This window comes from Nothoprocta perdicaria, unplaced genomic scaffold (genome assembly GCF_003342845.1).
Source record: "Nothoprocta perdicaria isolate Ctin4 unplaced genomic scaffold, notPer1 scaffold_9, whole genome shotgun sequence".
NCBI classification, from domain to species: domain Eukaryota; kingdom Metazoa; phylum Chordata; class Aves; order Tinamiformes; family Tinamidae; genus Nothoprocta; species Nothoprocta perdicaria.
Genome location: NW_020456198.1, coordinates 6429323 through 6445390, shown reverse-complemented (window position 1 = coordinate 6445390; position 16068 = coordinate 6429323). Strand labels below are relative to the sequence as shown.

The 16068-nt window shown below is 48.5% G+C and overlaps 1 protein-coding gene across 1 annotated transcript in view; it reads right to left on the bottom strand.

Annotated features, from left to right (window-relative positions):
* Positions 1-16068, bottom strand: part of GRIP2 (glutamate receptor interacting protein 2) — an 85317-nt gene that overhangs the window by 56723 nt on the left and 12526 nt on the right. The gene's annotated exons all lie outside the window — the stretch shown is intronic.

The following is a 16068-nucleotide window of genomic DNA, read 5'->3' as shown; positions in this document are numbered from 1 at the left end:
GGGTGAGAAAACAGATATATATAAAGCCTAAATGATGCCATCAATACTGGCACGAAAAACAAGCATCAAATGAACAATGAGAAGCGGATATCAAGCCGTCCGTGCCACCATTTGTTACTCTGCTGATCTTATCATCCTGGCTAGACAAGGGCTTCCAGAGGGGTAATGGAAAATCACTGCCCGTTGGTGAGGCAGGACCATGATGGTTAAGACAAGCTTGAAGGCAGGAGGGACTCGCTCATCAGAGCAGCTCTGAGAGGGGTCCCTGACCACGGGAAGAGAACAAAAGAGCTTGAGTAGCGATGACAAGAGGTGGCAAGTCACTAATTCGCTTTTAAAAAGGAGGATCTTCAACAGCTCCTTCCAGCTCCTGGAATTTCTCATGGATAAATCTACCAGCGACTCCGCAAAGGGCAACTCCCAGCTGGACCCCAGCTCATACTGACGTCCCCAAGGCTTGAGCACCCTTTTAGGAGCACTGCAAAGACACCTCGTACTATGGCAAGGCAGCGTCACATGGGATGACGATCAGTGCAGCAGGCTGCAAATCAGGTGCTTGATCCAGGACTTGCACCGCATTCTGATGCAAAGTGCTTAAATGCCAGGAGGAGTCAAGAAATAGGGAAGAAGTTCCAGACAGCATTAACTTAAAAATAAAGAGAGATTTCCGGCACCCATTTAGACTCATTTCCAGTTTATCCACGAAGCTCCACTAAATCTTACTAAGGACTTAATTCCCATAAATGTGCTTCTCCCCCCAGTGTTTAGCTAAGTAGCAATGTTTCCAAAAAGTAAATAGCAAATCGTGGGAGTTGGATTATTCATTCATGTGGTAAAAGCCATTATATATGAATATATACAGATGTTCCCACTTCACGACTGATCTAAACATATGTAGATTTTAGACTCTGACACACAAACCATCCATTATGCAACGGCCTGTGTGTGCGTCTGGGCTGCTTTTATCCTAGGCTATGTCAGGAGGATTCACAGGAGCCGTGCGAGAGGCTCTATGTTAAACGATTAAGGAAAGTTTAAGCAAGAGGCTTGCTTAAAATGAAAGGAGAAGGGAGAAGAAGAGAAATCAAAGAGCTGGGGAAGCTCAGATTTATAAAGACAACAAGATGAAATAGGTTTCAAAGCTTGCAATTCTTTGACGCTGGAAGTGATTTGGCCTGACCCCCATCAAACCAGCTCTTAAAAAGCAGCTAGTCCCAGAAGTGCCCATCAAACCTGGCCTCTTACGCAGCAGCCCGGGGTGGGGGGCGGCTTTGCTGACTCCCCGTCCTGCGAAGAGGCTGATGCTCAGAGATGAGGAGGGCACCCCACAACCAACGCCAACCTCCCGTGCAGCAGGAAGGATGAGAAGGATGAGGAAGGCTCCCGCAGTTATTAACACGCCACTTTGCGTAGCTCCCTTGGTGCAAACGCTTGTGCTGGTGCTTTACATTGCATGGGCAACGCGAAGCGAGTGCAGAACCCGCTCACAGCTACAGCAATTCCCAGGAGGCACGGAAAATCCTGGGGAAATTCAGCACACCCTGCTGCTAGCTGGGCTCTGCTGCCTGCTGAAAGGCTCAGCAGGTCCTTGCTCCTGGGAGCACCTCTCCGTGCACACAGGAACAGCCTGGGCCTTCGCAGGCTGCAATTGCACAGCTCAGACCCCTACCTTCTCCCACCCACTGCACTCTAAGGCCTGGTTAGATCTGAAACACGCAGCACACAGCTTTACAGCTTACACAGGGTAGGAAGTGGCAATGAAATCGGGGGAAAAAAATCAGGTGTAACGAAAGAGCCCAGAATATTGAGAAGAGTGATGTGATAGCCTCTCACCCGTCGAGAACACACACCATTAAGCGCAATGCTCCGCATTACGGCTCCCAAATATGCACTTAATTTTGATTCAACAAGGCACTTACGTTAATAAAAATTAAACCCAGCAGGTTCTGTTGAGAGTGGAATAGATGTGCACGCAGGTTTTTCTAAAATTAGCTTCAAACGCTAAAACCTCCTGCCTACTTTCCCACCTCCAGCAAAGCGCAGGGAGCGCTGCACAAATCCCGAGCCATGGCTCTGCCGCGGCACGCGGGGCCGTGCAGCACTCGCAGGGTCTGCACTGCGAGGAAAAGGAAATTCCTCGGCTGCAGGCTCCTCCTGTTGCCAGCCTCTAGATGGAGCCTGGATTTCTCCAAAGGTAGATGCCAACTAACCCGTCTGCATCTGTTTTACGCAAATGTCCCTGAGTCTGCACCCGTGTAATGGGAGAGCAAGGGAGGCGAGCACAGGGAGGAGGGAGAAAGATCGGCCTTGCGAGCATTAGATACAGCAGATCCACGTAATGATTAAATGCACATGGTTGTTTGCTTATAAAATGCAGTGTCGCATAAATCTGCTAGGAGCTAATTGCCTATTATAGCTCATGGTGCTGCTGAACGACAACGGGGCTTAAGAAAGAAAGAGAAATGCGGCGGGCTGTGCTTGTTAGCCCGAGCCACTCACTGCACAAGGGTTTCTGCTTTGCAGTTCCTGCAGGGTGACGCTCGTCACCGCTCCGGCTAACGGGTGGGATCCATCTGCTGAGCTTACCTGGATTCAAAGAGGATAACCTAAAGCAAACGTGCAGCTCTTTTGGTTTTGTTCGTCGCGAGGGATGGGGAGCCGGGAGTCAGATCTTCCTCAGAACAGCTCAAGGGCCCAGGTCAAGAACGTCTTAGCTCTTTTTATGACTGCTCTGTGACCCTTCTCATCTTCAGGCCAATACTGCTCTCCCCAGACCCAAGTCAGCTCCTACTTTATAGCTTCATTAGTATCTACAGAGGGCTAATTACACACTGAGATTGAAAGCTAGAGTCCTGCCAACAAGAAAACCCCAGCTGCTTTCACCTTTCCAAAATCATTTCACAACTTGCACAATAAGGAGTGGATCAGTTGTGAGGCACCAAGAAGTGGAATCATCCCTTCACCTCTCTTTTGTGAGGTCATTTTGGGACTGATACGAAAAGCAAATTAACAATGATTTAACAACAACAAAGACATTCCATCCTTTCCCAGTTTCCAGGTGTTAGGACCGATTCACTTCATAGCAATTTTCATTTCTGGTCCTTTTTTTTCCCCCCACTCCTACCCACAAAATCCTGCAGCTGCCAACTATGCTGGCATCCACAGCAGCTAGGAAACAATTTCCCTGTGAAGCAAATTCTTCCAGGATGAATTGAATGAAGGCAGAGCTCATAATTGCACATTACCGAAAACATTTCTGATAAAAAAACTGGGGGAGATATTTTTAACCACATCTCCAGTTGAAAATTGCTGGGAAAGATCTTTTGAAAAGCCATCATCTCCAAGCATGTAATTATCAGATCCTTGAACAAAAACATACGGTCAAAAGAAAAAAAAATCTTATTAAAATTAAAAAAAAAAAATGGAGATGGTAATTTTGGGGAATGCAAGGAGAGAAATTCGCATTCGCTCCTAGGTGATTTTGCACGTCTCTAACGTTACCAGACTGATTTGAAAACCCACAGATTAGTAAATTAGGCATCTAAGAACATTCAGCTTGGCTAGTCATTTTTCTTGGTATGATGGGAATAATAATAAAAAGAAGAATCAGGAGCAGCCTTTGCAGTCTGACTGTCACAGCCCCCAGATTTCCCTAACTCGCACGGATGCACGCCTGTCTCGCAAAAGGGCTCTGCCACCTTGAGCAGACAGCCATGCAATGACCCAGGGTCCTATCCCAGCAAGGCTTAAGACCACGCACAGGCCCTGGGATGGGATTACTGGCATGCAAAATATTAGGCTGGAGCTGAACTGACAGCTGAAAAGAGCCTTAAATGGTATTATGCCTGGTAGCATTCAGTTGTCAATTGGTGAACCCTGATAAATATTTATTTTTGCTCTACTGCCTCTCCTTCAGATCTGCAACACCACCTCCCCCCTGACTATTATTACTTGTTAGCTTTAATTGTTCCTTTTATTTGTACCACCTACTCGTGCCAAACACCAAGCCACAGGCAGCCTCCCCTTCTCCCAGCTCCCCTGTACCTTTTTCTGACTTTCTGCCAGAATTTCATGAATTCCATCTCTGAATTAACTAGATAGCATCAACGAACAACAAACATTGGCATCCAATGCAAATAGCTATTTTAATATTCTGTTTTCCAAAGAAAGCAAGCGCTACGTGCCCTAATGTATGCACACATTTTGGCAGTGCATTTATCCTTCGTCTTAACACTAAGGCATGGCTTAACAAAACAGAGCACATGATAAAGACACTGAACCTGGACATGAAGCCAAAAGCAAGTCTTTATATCCTGCACCACATGGAATTTGGTCTCCTTTATAGGTCATTCACAACCGGAGTGCAGCTCTTCCAGCTGTAACTACAACCTGCACTTCAGCCGGAGGGCAGGGATGTAATAAACACCTGGAGAAGGAATTCGGCTGTTGTTGGAAGTGCTGCACAGGCGACCTCGACAGCCGTCACTCTGTTACTGCTACATCTGCCTTTTGCATTGAAAAATATCTTCCCACCAACAAACGTGAGTATTCTTGAGATGTGCATGAGCAAGAGTCTTCTGCAAGAAACCTCTCTGTACAGGGCAGGGAAAACTGCCTAAAAACAGCATCCCTTTTATAGGCCAGTGAAATGAGTATGGAAAGTTTGCTGTTTTCCAAACATCCAGTTCTCACCCTTTGGGAAATAGAATTACTTTGTCCATTTTCTACTGCAAAAAGCAGTTTTAATGGAATAGGTCGCCCCTAGAAAAGAGCAGGAGTTCATTTCCACTGTGTACATCAACTCAGGCATAGTTAGCATAAAAATACGTCTGACAAGCAACAAAACTTCACTGACATGGCCATGGAAATACAAAAGCCATCAGCAGGTATCACTAAGACCTTGTGCTGAGGTATCGCAAGACTGCAGAGGAACAAAATGCTGTATTTAGTTAAAAAAAATGGAATAGTGGAGAGAGGGTGAAAAAAATAATCACAAATCTAGCATCTTATCTTCCGTTCCTGGAACAACTGATCATCTATTAGTGAGCTGATAAAAGAAAATTAGGAGGGCTAATCTCAAGCATGGATCTACCATGAATAAGTCATGCCCACCCAGTTTCTGGAGCAACGTTTCAGGGTGCAACGCAAGTTGTTTTATCTCAGTTTTAGAAAGGCTTCTGCCATGATTTCACATGCTTTATTATAAGCATGTTTTGGAAGCAGGATATAGATGATTATGCAGTACTGATTAGAAAACCACACACTGAGAAAAGTCATCAGCTGTTCACAACCCAAGGATGCATTAAACGGAGTAGGCTCCATCCCAGGTCTGGTAGCTCTCCAGGTTTTCAATACTGACCATGATGATTGCAGAGATTGCACTTACTAAGGTTTTTGACAACCACCAGCTACAGGGGACTGGAAGTAGGCTGGAAAACAAACTTTGAATCCAGAATGATTCATACCTATTTGACATTAATCTGCGAAAACAAATAAGCAATTCGGGAGAAATACATGCAAGTTACTCCGCCTGGGCAGGAGCAATCAAACGAACAAATAAAGGATGGGAAGAGCTTTCTAAATAATAGATTCGTAGAACAGACTCTTCAGATGCTGTGAATCACAAACCAAACACACAAGTCAACAGTGACAGGGCATGTGCAAGAAGAGCAACTTCCTTAGGGGTGCTTTTCATGATGGTTATAGCCTGCACAAGCTCTGATGCCCAGCTGGACCTCACTCTCATTAGGTCAGGGCAGTTTGGTGACACGTCCAGAAGACAACTGACAGAGTCTTCTGTCAGACTAGGGTGAAGTAAGAGGAGTTGTCTATCCAAAAGAGTTAATGTGGAGTCTCCAGCAGGGCTGTCTGCAAGTGCAAGGTGGACTGTCAACAGCATGGACACTAGTTCTGGGCAGAGGAATGGCCCAGACTTGAGGATCTTTTATTCTCTCTGCCCAATTCTGGAAAATAAAACAAAACCAAAACAAAACGACAGTGATCGTGTCCCAAACCCAAAGACATCCTGCTTGCTAAGCACGTCTCAGTTTCTCCTCCTCTTAATCTGGCTCTTTGCTGCCTCTGAGGCAAAACTGACAAGTGACGTAAGCAGCTGGATGAGTAGAAGCTACATTAAATAATACTATTGTGATAAATTCTTTAATACAAAAGATAAAATCTTCCTTCCTAGAAGATATATCTATAAAGGCTTTTCTCCTGTTGTCTTCTAGCTCCTCATACCAGCTCTCTTTTCCTCTCAGGCATTTTTTGCTATTTGTCCTCCTGCCTGTTTGGGAAGCTGGGAAGATCAGGCCCTACACAGGCCCAGCACAGACCAGGGTCACAGGGGAACCAATCCCCCCAAAAATCCGGAAGAAGCAGAGATCTATGAATGAGTCACTTGGGCTGGCTATCCTCACCCTGCATATAAAGGATGGAGCGGGCTGGTGAGGATTAAGGTGCAAGAAATTCACACTGTTGGCTCTTGTGTGCAGAGACTCTGCCCTGAGAAGCTCTTCGGTCTCCTTCCTTGGAGATTTGCAAAGTCAACCTGGGCAGGATCCAGGGTCTAGGTGACCCTGCTTGAGCCAGGGGTGTTGGACCAGATGATCTGCAGAGCGCCCTGCCAACCTCAACCACCCTGTGATTCTGTGAAATACATCCCCTAAAGCATGAAGGGCCTTCTGGAATTGCCTATGTCGCGGTCAGCTCGTCGTCTCACCTGGCAGAGCCTGTGATCAGACCTCAGTCGGTCAGTTTGACCAAAACGAAGCAGCTTCAGTTACCTCTGGCATCCTGCCCACCCTGCTGCATTTGACTGTTTCTTAAAAATCTTGCTTGGGTTCCATTTTTGCCCATCGCACTTAAAATGCTAAACCGATCAACATGAAAACAAGTCACTTTATTGCTTCCGTCTCAGATGGGTTCCAGACGGGAATTTCACGGAGTCTCAAGAAAAAAGTCAGGTTATCAGGAGAAAAAACACACTGAGAAGCCATTTGAGCAATCAAGTAAGAGTAGTATTAACCAAAGTAAAATCAAACCCACCACATTGCAAACAATCCCCCCCAAAGCTCTCCTCTGTGCTCTGCCTGCAGAGGCGAGCTAGAAGGAGGGACGTCACAAACCAGATGAGATGCCACCTGCTCGCTCTGTCTTTGCGCTACAGTTGGGGCCAAGGGGACCTCATCTGTTGCATGTTACAGTAGGTTTCCATCACCTACTGGGTGATGAAGCATGGGGGTGGTCCCCAGGAGCACCACCACCACCAGAGCTACCACCAGGACTTGCACAAGAGAAGCCGCAGAGGTCCCTGGTGACACACTCGAGGAATCGGACATCTGATCTGCCCCAGCAGCTGGTGGCATCCAGGCAATTCCTCCACCACGTCAGCAGCAGCCAAGCCCTGAACTGGGGGCCCAGTTTGCAGCACAGCCCCGGAGCATCGGGAGCTCCTGCCAAGTTGATCTTTCCGTGGAACAGCCACATTCCTGCCCCATTAAATCACGAGCCCAGGCTGTCTCTGCCGAGCGGGTCTTCTCTCCGCGGCTCAGTCGGCTTTGAAATAAGCCCTGGTCCCCCACGGTCCTTCCTGTGCCAACATGGTAAGGGGACACTGCGTTTAGTCACCGTTCATGTGATCCTCAATGCAGCGACTAAACTGCTTCACATGTGGGCTGTTCTGCCCCCCACGTTTAGGGCAGGACGACAGTTTTCTGGAGTTCACTGACACAAGGTTTATACTTTAGCGCAACACGGGGCCCGAGGCAGGACAGAGTATGTCTCACTTCCCTTCCAAATCCCTTCCAGCAACACGGAATTATTCAGAAACCATAAATTACCTCTGTTTCCAACGCCAATGTCTTTGCTTTCAGGAGGGAAACGCTTGCACCGCAGAGAGGAAAAGCTCCATGCAGCAGACGGAGCTGCAACGAGCAGAGCTCGAGCATGCAGCGAAGCACCCGACTGCTGCGCCTTGCCTGGAAACCCCAGTGCCGGCCCATCCCGGGGAGGCCGGTGCCACGAGTTGTGACGGTGCCCTTTGGCAAGGTGCCCTTCTACACCCGGCTACCTACTCTCGTGCAGAGACGAAACACATTTCTTACACTCCACGTCAACAGCACTCCGCGTGCCCAAACAGAGATTAGCGTCTCAATAAAATGGCAGTTTTTAGCATATTTAGAAATATTTAAGTTGGACAACGTCGCAGCAGACACCACAAAAGGTGGGGAGTGATCCCACTGATCCCAGTATGATCAGCAGAGACCCTTTCCCCTCTCTTTTCTTCCAAAGTCACAAGCAGAGCCCCGTTTTCACCGTCCCCCAATGCCCAGCCCATTCACACACCGACCTCAAGATATAATTTTAAAAGAGTTACATTTACCTTTCTCTTTTTTTAAGGAAAAAAATATCTGCAAATGCTCTGTAATATTTTGTGTGCCTTAAAGACCGTCTCTGTGTCTCCCAATCTTGCAATCCCAGGAAGCAAAAGAGGGGAAGCAGCCTGAAGGGTATTCTCCAAGGGTTACAGGGAGAAATTTTCCCCAGCAAAGCACAGAGACATTTCACAAATCAAAGCAATTAAGTCACAGTTTGCCTGCTAAGGCTTGGATTTGCAAAACCCCCCGGAAAGCAGCACATGAAATTGTTTGTGATACTGAAGGTAGTTAAAAGAAACGCGAGTAAATAAAAGTACTGGGGCAAAAAGGAAGGTGGAAGAAGAATTAGAGGCTCACTCACCAAAGTCCGACTGCAAATCCTTTTTCAGTCCACAAAGCATGTCTGCTCGTATCTAGCAAAGCATCCAACTAATTGCAGCAGCAGCAGCAGCAGCTCCGCTCGCTCTCCCGCCTGCGCTCGAGTCAGTTTGCAGCCGCTCACACGCTGCTCGGCACCTCCAGCGGCCAAAAAATCCCTATCCTGCGCACTTTGCAAGGACTCACGGCCGTTGCAGTGCCTAAAAGCCACCCGGCTCTACGCAGCTCCTGGGAAAGGGCGACTCTCCAGTCCTACGTGGTAATTGAAGAGCGACGGGTGCAGGGTTTTTTTTAGCTGGTCTTAAAAAGCCAGCGCTAGTTCTCCTGGCTGGGTTGGCCATCCGGCATCGCAAGGCAAAAGTTGGGAAAGGCTGTGATTAAAAGGAGCAGCTGGCTGCAGGGCGGGCGGCGAGCGGCGCTGGGCGCAGCGGCAGATGCGGCAGAGGGAGAGCGCGCGCCTCATTCCCGGCGGGATTGCCCCTTGGAGCATGCCGGCCGCGAGCCCGCATCATCCCACGGAGCCACGCTCAGGCCTCCGGTGCCTTCCCAGGGATTTCAGGCAGCAGGAAAAGCCGAAAGGGGAGAAGGAAGGGGGAAAAGCTGCAGGAAGAAGGCGGCTGGTGCTGGGAGAGCCCGAGTTGCGGCTGCGGAGCTGCCCGACACGCTCCCGCTCCCTCCCCTTCCTGGCGAGCGGAGCCTCCGGCACCTTGCACAGCAATGTCAGGCTGCCGGCAGCGTCGGGGCTGCAGGCTGAGCTCCTGCCCGCAGCGCCCGCTGCAAACTCCCTTTAACCCCTTCGGAGGAAGGGCCCGGCGAGCGCGTCCCCGCGCCGGCCTCGGCGCCCGAAGCACCCGCAGCCCCGGACTGCGCGGGGACAACCCGTGTGCGGGGGGGATGGCGCCGTCACCAGCTGTGTCAAGGGGAGTTTTGTCCTCTGGGCCGGGCGGCTGCAGGCGTCACCCCAAAGAGCCGGTGGCAGCCTCTGGTAGGAGGTCTAGGATGGAAAGAAATTGCCATAATAAACCCGGGGCTGCTTCCTCTGTTGTCAAAATGAAAACTCCCATGGCAGGGGCACCGAGCAAGCGGGTGATGCCCCCTGTGCTGCGAGTGCACAGGGACATTATCCATGTGGAAAGCGGCATCACCCATGACAGCACAACCACGGCCACCAAAGCAAAGAGACCAGCCTCTGCATGGAGGACAAAGCAAGAACCGGCCTCCGTTCTTGGGGATGACACACGTCCTGGTGCACCCTTGGAGCTCAGAACGTCTTCTTTGCTAAGGACACCTAAGGGTGCACAGCAAGGACCCTGCGTACGGGCCCACAGGAACCACTGCATCCTAGGGCCCATAACGCTGCACGGGCCACCCCGAGAAGGACAACTGGGGTTCAGTCTAGCACAAGAGCCTGAGCTTGGATTGAAATGCAGCAACATGTCTATTTTGGTTCAAACTCAGCTGCTTCATGCACAGAAAACTTATACAAAAGCAATAAAATTACTAAGTAAGAAAAACCTACTCACAAAAGAGATATTTTGGTCCATAATTTGTTTTTTAAAAAGTTGTTCAGTCTGACAATAGGCTTAATTAGCAATTGAGCTGAAGTTTGCAATTAGGAATCTTTTCACACGACTATTAATTATTTTACTGCAGAGAAATCTCATCTTAAAGGAGAAAAATAATATCTCCAGTTGCACCACACATACAACAAGCTGCTGCTAATTTGAGAGCAGGACATTGCTTTGGATGCCATGAGATGGATGTCTCCAACAGGATATTTTGAAGATAAGCTAAAAACAGTCATTTATGCTCATGCCATCTTAAAAATCCTTCCAGAATATCTGCACTCTTGGGGAAGGACATGAGCGGACACAGGGCCCTCAAAAACCTTTCCTATCAGACCAAATCTGGGCAAGTAAGAGGACTTGGTGTGGGAGGAAGGGAGAGCAGCTACTTTCTATTGGAGAAGATGCATTTTGGTAGACAACATCCTTTAGCAGCAATGATGGCAGCCCTGGGTCTGCTGTGTCATTGAAGCTGCTTGCTTTGGGGGATGAGAATTGGTTGGAGCTGCCCCATCCTCTGCTGCCTGTGGATGATGAAGATGCATTTTGGCCATTCTGAAGTGCATCTGCCAGGGGCTTTTACTGACCTGGCTGGAAAGGCCACAGGAGCCCAGGAGAGGGGTGGACAAAGATGCCTACATGGTGATTACCCACCAAAAAACATAAAGGCAACACTTGCTTGAAAGCTGATGGCAAGGTATTAAAACGAGTTGAAGCAAACAGCTCAAGTGTCTCAAGGGAAAGATGAAAAATTTGGGAGCCAAGAAAGAGACATTATGATATCAGAAGATGTGGGTGTTATAAAAGAGTACGAGGCATCAGCCTAAACGTCGGCTTGACAAACTGGAGCAGCGGCAAATAGAGCTTTGACTTTTCAACAACGTTCTGAACGTTCTTCTACCTCTTGACATGAACTTTAGGATTGAGTGCCCTGAATTTGCAGCTATCCAAAACTGCTTCTGCAGTATCAAGAACACAGTAAACAAGTCTCAGTTAAGAGCTCTTATTTAATGCTATGTCCACTGGGGGGGGGGGRAAAAAAAAAAAAAAAAAAAAGGACTTAAGGAAGCTTCCTGCTTTCATGTCAAATACTGATCTCCTAAGACCTGAACTGGGAGAAATGAAGGTGTAAAAAATGGTTTTTTTTTCAGGTTCCCTTTTAATTTGAATGGCTGCAGTGAAGGGATGAGCACAGGCTCAGGATGTCTCCACTGCCAGAGCAGCTTCCCCATGGCCCCTCTTGGAAACATCTACTCGTGCAGGTTCTCGATGGGACTCAGCAGCTGAAGAGGCAGCGGCCATCAACAGGCCATCAGCCTAGAGAAAGGGTGTTTATTCTCCCTGGGCAGGCTCACCTTTGAGAAGCTGCTTTCACTCATTCAAAAAACAAAGCAAAATGCATTTATTGTAACTGAGGTGTCACACGTAGCTGCCTTTCCACACACCCGTGTGCACCCGCTCTGACCCGCTCTGTCATTTACCTGGCACACTCCGGCCTGCTCCTGAACTGAAGAACCTTCCCCAGAGCTGACACAAATCCGTGGAGAACCACAGCAAGAGCAAAGCTGCAAATCTGACAGAGTCTATGTAGGATTGGGATGACATTTACAGAATACACTTTTATGCAAACAAGACAGTGAGGATGGAAGAATGGAAATCACGAGCTATTCAGAATATCAATGACTTCGTCCATTGCTTGACTGATACTTTTCCTGCAACTTAAGCCATTGCTTATTTAACCACATGGAGAAGCACTCCTATCAGCAGTCACAGGGCTCTGGAACACTGCAGAATGATCCTGAGGATTATTTAGCATCCAATATACCCCAAGCTTGGAAGAACTTGAGAGGACCTTCCACCACTGCAGGTCAATTAGGTCTCCACGGGCTCTTCAAAGACAAGTGAATGGCTGTAACTGTCAGCCACCGAAAAATGAGTAGGAAAAACACCCAACAACATGCACTTAGCACACAGAAAAACACCTAAGCTATAACCACACATCAAAAAATCACATTAATAGCAACTGAAATTGCTTTGGGTAGGGGAGGTTCAAAAGAGACTGACGCAGGTGCTTTCTGTTAAATTCAGACTTTAAGCTGAAATTTTTACTTCTCCCCATGCTGCTTTCTGCATTTCCCAACACGAGTCTGCACGTGGGGGTCTGCTTGGGGCTGCAGACACCTTCCCAGCTCATGCTCCTCATCTAGGCTGTGGCCAGCACAGCAGACTCCCACTCTCAGGCATCTTCCTGGGAGAACTAACTCATACTGGGAATTTCCTCCCAGTCCTGAATGAAAATCAAGAGGTTTGGAGAGTCTCCATCTCTCCCTGATTGATCTGGGGTCAGGGCAGAAGGGAAGGAGGAGGAATGAGAGGAAGGCTCATTGCTCTCTTGATGGAAGAGGGTTCACAGTTGATTACTCAACTGTCCACTGGCCACACACTTGCTCCATTTCTCTTGGTTGTGCTTATTTAGAAACCCTCAACAACTGCCTGCCAGCCTCAGGCCCGCAACACAGCTTGTCTTGGTCTAAGCAGATGCCCCATTTTTCCTACATAGGGCTAAAATGCAACGCATTTACATAGATTTATTTGTATTTTTAGAAAAGGGCCCTCAAAAAAGAAATCTTCAGGAAATCTGGTATTTGAACAGCTTAAAGGTGGAGCCAGAGAAATTACTCTTTGATTACTCTGCCCTTGAAGAGCAAATTCCACCAGCCAGTCTAAAACATTAATTTATTGCCAGTAATAAACATTGTAAGATAAATTGACCCACGCAGTAGGCAATTAGAGCCATTGCTGCACGCAGAGCCCCAGGATGGAGAGTGTTTCTCGAGGTATTTCCAAGCCCCCCATCGATTCCCCAGCATTCGAGCACAATAAAACGGTCACTGAGCATTTTTATGCTTAACCATTTCGGAAAGAGACATCCACATCTGTCACTGGCTGCCAGCGCTGCAGGGAAATGCAGGGGGAGAAGATGTCAGTGAATGCGGGACGCCTCCAAGAGCCGGGATTAATGGGGGAAAAGGAAGGGCTCCAGTGACTTTGAAGTTCCCGGATTACGCGTCTCACTTGTGTGGCAGCCGTCCCTAATCAGGCTCAAGTGCACAATAAGATAATAGACTTTTAGTCCAGAAAAGAAACACAGCTAAAAATTATAGATCCGATTAAAGGGGAAAAAATAATGAAAAGTCAGGAACAGGCCAAAGTTTCAAACAGGCCAAGTTTCAATACTCCCTGTTGTCAAGCTCAGCAGATGTCTGTCTTTGGTAACGAAGCAGGAGACATCTCCTTGCCTAAACCATGGAGGTCCAAAGCCCAGGCCCTTGGAGTTTCAGAACAGCTTCCTCCAGGCAGTTCCTCCTTGCTGCCCCCTTTATGCTTCAGCCAGTTGCCCAAAGTTGTAAAAATGGGTTCAAAACACAAGCAGAAAGAGCAAGGACTTCTCATGCTCAGCCTGCATGGCACCAAGGCAGTGCTCCCACTCTTGGGGGTCAACTGCATTTACACATCCTGCAGATAAAGCCTTTTTCGAGGTGATGCTACAAGCAGCCCCAGCCCTGCTGCCCTCACCGAGGCCAGATGAGCAGGTCCTAGGGACAGCACGGGGTGCCTGTCTCCCTTGATGCTCTATATATTCTACACAAGGTTTGTTCTTTGCGGTCACTGAAGTTCAGGGGAAATCCCGCAGTTGACCCAGTGCTCCAGATTTCTAAACCCGAGCAATGAGAGCAGGAACATTTCAGGGTGGATTACAGGCTACCTGGTGCATGTGGCAGTGCCCGGCCCCGTGGGGACTCCGGCGCTGATAAGAGCAGCGGTGGAAGATAAATTGACTGCAGCAAAACACAGGATACTTCACTTTCTGGCCAGCTCTAATGACGCAGAAGAGCTTGTTCTGGGACCTTGTTAGCACAGACAGCCTTTCATCCCCGCAGCAGCGGATCTCAGCTTTCTGGATGTGTTCTCTTTAAGCCAAACGGGATCATCTTGACAACACGCAGCAATAAGCAGTGCAGCAGGAGGTTAACGATCTACAAATAAGGCCCAGGCACCCCTGGGCAAGGCAGGATTTGAAAACCTCTCCCCGCTGCCCTGCTCTCAGCCCTTGGCAGAGCTCGAGGAGCTCCAAAGGGAACAGCACTCACCTCGCGCTGCACCCAGCAGCCCTCAAAGCGGGGCTGTTTCACAGCACATTCCTCCCATTCATCCCTAGCTCCTCTTACCATATTGCTCCCCATAAGCACTTTTTTCTAAGCATTTTTTGCTGAGCGAGATCCGTATCCCCCCTTGGGACTGCTCCTGAGGGGCGTTACTCGTGTTTTGCAAATCTCTCACAGCAAAGTGGCAAGCAGAGAACAGCTTTGGGCGCACATAGAAGCCACTCGAGCCTGCACTGGGCCAGCTCAGCAGAAACCTGTGTGAACGGGGGAGCGGAGCGGAACCGGAGAGCAGAGCAGCTCCCCTCGTGGGCTAGCGCCCATCACTGCCCTGCATCGGAGCCCTGTCCTCCCAAATTAAACTCATTTCACCTCAAACACAGAGGACAATTTGCCTCTGGTTTCAGGGAGAGGGATATAGAGGGCCTTAAGGGCTTAGTTACGCAGGGCTCTTGACCTTGGGGGCAAAGAGAGGGAAAAGGTGACCCCATGTTCCCAAGGGTGCCCTTTGCCCGTCTCTATAAACTTAGAGGGAATACGGGCCACGCACCTCTCACAACCAAAGCAGAGAGGGAGAGGCAAAACGACAGTTTACAACAGCCTGAAGGACCCATCTTCACACCCAGTGGGCCTCCAACTCCACTCCTCTCCACAGGATGAAAAACCTCTGCATCTCCCCCTTGGAAGATTCATCTGGGCACCACTATTTTCAGAGCCACGCTGCCAACACAGATGGAAAAATAAGCAAGTAGGTCATCAGTCTTAGCAGTTGTCACAGTGTCTGTTCAATGGGTAACAGCGTAACAAAGCATTAACAATAAATGAAACGCCGTGTTAACACTAATTTGCATAGCATGGAGCCTCCATGCTTTGCCTCCCCTGTTCTCCTTCCAAACACTCCTGACCTGCATACGAATCGAGGTGTGATTTAATTGCCGGGGTATTCAGCAGCATCACTGAATTTCTGCTTAATGAGGCTTCATTTGCACTCTGTTGCATCACATACCTTCTCTCCAAGGTGCTATATTAACTAGTTCATATGTAAAATATTTTGCAAGGCGTATTTCGGTAGGCATTTCAACAGACAAAGAAATCACAGGAGAGGTGCTGATTTCAGAAAGACAATGTCAATACCAGGGGCATGAGAAGCCCAGCAAGATCCCAACAGCACCATGCCATATTTCTTAAAACACACACAAAAAGCTTTAATAGTCTTTTCATTCACTGTTATGTGCTACTGAGCACCTAAGCAGTGCAGCTCCTCCAGAGGAGCCTGGCAAAGCTAGGAGGGACTTAGCCATGGTTTGGAATGGGAATGGGAAACAGCCAAGAACCAGGAACAACCTCAGTAACTTCTATGAGTCAGAAGGAGCTCAGCCTACGCCGTGCTGAAGTCAGAGGCTCCGTGTGTTTCTGCATTCAGACAGCTCACAGGGCTTACCTCATTCACAAGTCCTTGGCTGCAGCAGGAGGGCTCATTTCCATCATAGATACTTCAGTCTGCAGAGCTGAACAGTTCCCTGAAAAGCCCAGCCTGTCTTTACTTTCTTGCTTAGATCCAGTCACAGAGAGATCTCTGCACCA